Here is a 5,035-nt window from a genome sequence, read left to right as displayed (position 1 = left end):
CCCATGATAGGCCCCAGTGTGTGATGTTCCCCTTCCCAAGTCCAGGTGATCTCATTGTTCAGTTCCCACCTATGAGTGAGAACATGCGTTGTTTGGTTTTCTGTTCTTGCGATAGTTTGCTGAGAATGACGGTTTCCAGCTGCATCCATGTCCCTACAAAGGACACAAACTCATCCTTTTTTATGGCTGCATAGTATTCCATGGTGTATATGTGCCATATTTTCTTAATCCAGTCTGTCACTGATGGACATTTGGGTTGATTCGAAGTCTTTGCTACTGGGTATATACCCAAAGGTAAAGAATTTATTGATGATTTTCAAACTTTCCTGATTTCTCAGAAAGATCTATTTAAGCCAAGTCATATAGTCTACAAAATCATGAATTTATATTAAAATGAGTTGATTTATCACTACTTAAAGAATAAATTTCTCAATGTAGTAAAATTGTGTATAAGATAAGACAGAAGTATAAAAGTATTATAGAATGAGGTAAAGGTTAAATATATATTACAAAATATATTCTCTATTAGCTATTAATGACACATAAAATATGACATTTCTTACTATTACAGTTGATCAAATTAAAAAAAGAGAAATACCCCAAAATATGATCAAGAGTCTAAGGTGAACAGCAAAAGAAAAGATGTGGTTCACTGCGTGCAGTGGCTCACGCCTGCAATCCCAGCACTTTGGGAAGCCGAGGTGAGCAGATTACGAGATGAAGAGATGGAGGCCATCCTGGCCAACATGGTGAAGCCCCATCTCTACTAAAAGTACAAAAAAAATCAGCTGGGCATGGTGGCATGCACCTGTAGTCCCAGCTACTCAGGAGCCTGATGCAGGAGAATCGGTTGAACCTGGGAAGTGGAGGTTGCAGTGAGTCGAGGTCACACCACTGCACTCCAGCCTGGGCAACAGAGTGACAGTCCCTCTCAAAAAAATAATAATAATAATAATAATGTGGTTCATAACTTGGGTCACTTAAACAATAAGCAAAAGAAAATTAAAACATACAATGCAAAAGAGAAATGATCTTTCCAAAATAACAACTTAATAATCCCTCATTGATACATAATCAACTTTAATAAAACTAAGTTTCTTAAATGCCCTGAAAAGCCATGAAAAAAATTAGAGTAAAATAAATGGAGAAAAGTGTTTCATATAACACTCAATAAAGCCATTCAGTAACCACTAAAAAACAACTCAATAAAAAAAGACTCAAAAACCACGAAATTAAAAGAAGATAAAATATCACTATGAATCCACCACTGGGAAGAAAATTCGTCACCTAGAATGACTACATTTGGTTCAGAAAACTGATAGAAAGAAAATACAAAATCAGTTACAAATGAAAGTACTAAATAAAAGAGTAAAAGAAGAAATTGAAAAACACGAAAGAAAAAAACTGAAACTGATACCAATTACGTTAAAATCAATGTAAAGCAGTGAATGTAAAAAAAGAAAAACAAAAAAAAGACAAAAGAATCAGACTGAGAAGAAGCAATGACAATGAACAGGAGTGGCAAAGAGATACCAGTGACATCCCCATGAGAAAACACACAACCAAGAAGCTTTGTGACAATGGGATCCTTTCTGAGTGTAAGTTTTTAAGCAGTTTGACCAAGGAAGCTCCAGTTTCACACCCACTGCTGGGGCCTATCTGATAACAGACTTCCTGCATTCATTCTCAAAGGAAGGCCCAAGTTACCCCATCAATGGCATGATGACCCAGTCCTGGAGACAGAAAAGCACGCCCATCACAAGTGGTGATTTGGAGCCTGTATGGGAGAGTTTATGTGCAGTCTTATGCCTGTGGTGGTGCGTTTACGTGCATGTCTGTGTGGGGGAACACTTGGGCCCACAACCTTGTGCCCCTGTGAGGTTTCTTGTGTCTCTGCTTGTGTGTTTGTGATTACGTTTCGGGGTGTGGAGTCCCTTCGGAGTGCGTGTGTGTGTGTCTCTGTCTGTGGTCTGTGGGCATCTGCCTGTATGAGTGAGAGTGGGAAAATGGGCACATGGCAGAGACAGCCTACCTGTACACACTGAAATGTGAATCATTGTTGTGTTCACATGGATGGACTGGAAAGAAAGGCAACAGGACACAACTTGCCAAGGCTCCCACTGGCTCAGGATTGGACATTTACAGAGTCCACAAGGAGAATGGGGACAAACAATGAGCCAAGAGGTACTGGAAAATCTATGAATTCATGATGACATTGAACTTAAAAGTAACACCTGGGTAGCTCTCTCTCTCTCTCTCATTTTTTTTTATAATACTTTAAGTTCTAGGGTACATGTGCACAATGTGTAGGTTTGTTACATATGTATACATGTGCCATGTTGGTGTGCTGCACCCTTTAACATGTCATTTACATTAGGTATATCTCCTAATGCTATTCCTTCCCCCTACCCCTACCCCACAACAGGCCCTGGTGTGTGATGTTCCCCACCCTGTGTCCAAGTGTTCTCATTGTTCACCAGAGAAACTGAACTGGTGACTTTCATCTCTGCTCCTTTAAGAACGAAAGGGAAGCCTCCCTCCAGGCCTGGTGCTGCAAGGGGACACACCCATCACCAATGAGCAGAAGAAGCAGCAGTCTGGATAGAACATTTGTCCCACAGAGAGCTGAAAGTGAAAGGAAAAAGGAAGAAGAAGAACAAAGAAAGAGAAGGAGAAAAAGAACAAGTGGCAGCTTCATGCCACCACAGCTGTCCTGAAGGATCTAGTTCAGGGGTATATCACTGCATGATGACATACACAACAAGTGGCAAAGAAACACGAGTGACATCCGGGTGAAAAGACACACCACTGAAAAGCTTCTCATCAATGGGGTCCTTTCTGAGTGGGATCAAGGGCTCTGATCTACAAGTAGGCCTGTAGGAACAAAAGAGAACAAAGGTGCAGGCAAAATCTTGCCCTCTGAATGTCATCAGCACACTTCAAGTGGCCACCAAGTCCCTAGTACACAAGACCAAGGGAGGGAGGGACCCTGGAAATGGGAGGAGAGATGAAAAGGGGGAGAAACCAGACCCCAAGAAAAAGAGGTAATCAGCCACCCATGGCAAATAGGGACAGAGGGCAGAAAGAGGAGGGGGATTCTGATTATGCACTTCAGGGGTCAGACAGGGTCCATCTAATTTTCTTAGGAAAAGTAAGCATGTTCTCCCTGGTGATGTGCCCGTGCCCACACGACCCTCCCCAAACCACAAGTGGACTAAAAGTAAAGACAGTGAAGATTAAAAAAAAGTGGGAGGCTGGCAAGATGGAGGAATAGGAACAGCTCCAGTCTGCAGCTCCCAGCGAGATCGACGCAGAAGATGGGTGATTTCTGCATTTCAAACTGAGGTACCAGCTTCATCTCACTGGGACTGGTTGGACGGTGGGTGCAGCCCAAGGAGGGTGAGCCAAAGCAGGGTAAGGGTGTCACCTCACCAGGGAAGTGCAAGGAATCAGGGAATTCCCTCTCCTAGCCAAGGGAAGCCATTAGGGACTGTACCATGCACTCCAGCCCAGATACTGCACTTTTCCCATGATCTTCACAACTCGCAGACCAGGAGATACACTCTGGTACCCATGCCACCAGGACCCTGGGTTTCCAGCACAAAACTGGGTGGCCATTTGGACAGACACCAAGCTAACCACAGAAGTGTTTTTTGTTTTTTGTTTTTTTTTTTCCATACCCCAGTGGCACCCAGAAGTCCAGTCAGACAAAACCGTTCACTTCCCTGGAAAGGAGGCTGAAGCCAGTGGGCCAACCGGTCTGGCTCGGTGGGTCCCAACCCCATGGAACCCAGCAAGCTAAGATCTACTGGCTTGAAATTCTCGCTGCTAGCACACCAGTCTGAGTTTGACTTGGGATGCTGGAGCTTGGTGGGGGGAGGGGCATCTGCCATTGCTGAGACTTAAGTAGGCGGTTTTACCCTCACAGTGTAAACAAATCTACCGGGAAGTTTGACCTGAGTGGAGCCCACTGCAGCTCAGCAAGGCCACTGCGGCCAACCTGCCTCTCCAGATTCCCTCCTCTCTGCACAGGGCATCTCTGAAAGAAAGGCAGCAGCCCCAGTCAGGGACTTATAAATAAAACCCCACCTCCTTGGGACAGAGCACCTGGGGAAAGGGGCAGTTGGGGGTGCAGCTTCAGCAGACGTAAACGTCCCTGCCTGGTACTTCTGAATAGAGTAGCAGATCTCCCACCACAACATTCAAGCTCTGATAACGGACAGACTGACTCCTCAAGTGAGTCCCTGACACTCGTGTGTCCTGACTGGGAGACACCTCCCAGTAGGGGCCGGCAGATACCTCATACAGAAGAGCTCTGGCTGGCATCTGGCAGGTGTCCTTCTGGGACAAAGGTTCCAGAGGAAAGAACAGGCAGCAATCTTTGCTGGTCTGCAGCCTCCGCTAGTGATACCCCGGCAAACAGGGTCTGGAGTGAACCTCCAGCAAATTCCAGCAGACCTGCAGCAGAGGAGCCAGATTGTTAGAATAAAAACTAACAAACATAAAGGAATAGTATCAACATCAACAAAAAGGACATTCAATCAGAGACCTCAGCTGATGGTCACCAACTTCAAGGACCAAAGGTAGATAAATCCATGAGGACAGGGAGAAACCAGCACAAAAAGGCTGAAAATTCCAAAAACCAGAACACTTCTTCTCCTCCAAAGAATCACAACTCCTCACCAGCAAAGGAACAAAACTGAGAATGAGTTGGAAAAATTAACAGAGGTAGGCTTGAAAAGGTGAGTAAGGCTGGGCGCAGTGGCTCAAGCCTGTAATCCCAGCACTTTGGGAGGCTGAGACAGGTGGATCACGAGGTCAGGAGATCGAGACCATCCTGGCTAACATGGTGAAACCCCGTCTCTACTAAAAAATACAAAAAACTAACCGGGTGAGGTGGTGGGTGCCTGTAGTCCCAGCTACCCGGGAGGCTGAGGCAGGAGGAAGGCGTAAACCCGGGAGGCGGAGCTTGCAGTGAGCTGAGATCTGGTCACTGCACTCCAGCCTGGGTGACAGAGCGAGACTCCATCTCAAA

The 5,035-nt window shown here is 45.3% G+C and overlaps 1 long non-coding RNA gene across 1 annotated transcript in view; it reads right to left on the bottom strand.

Annotated features, from left to right (window-relative positions):
• Positions 1-4,471, bottom strand: part of LOC108517030 (uncharacterized) — a 6,881-nt gene extending 2,410 nt beyond the window's left edge. The window contains exon 1 of the long non-coding RNA XR_001881984.1: positions 4,300-4,471. This is a non-coding gene — a long non-coding RNA (uncharacterized LOC108517030). The remainder of the gene's footprint in view (positions 1-4,299) is intronic.
• Positions 4,472-5,035: the final 564 nt, after the last annotated feature.

The sequence above is a fragment of the Rhinopithecus bieti genome, unplaced genomic scaffold (genome assembly GCF_001698545.2).
Source record: "Rhinopithecus bieti isolate Rb0 unplaced genomic scaffold, ASM169854v2 scaffold_40182, whole genome shotgun sequence".
Classification (NCBI taxonomy): domain Eukaryota; kingdom Metazoa; phylum Chordata; class Mammalia; order Primates; family Cercopithecidae; genus Rhinopithecus; species Rhinopithecus bieti.
This window is presented reverse-complemented; position numbering and strand designations above follow the sequence as displayed.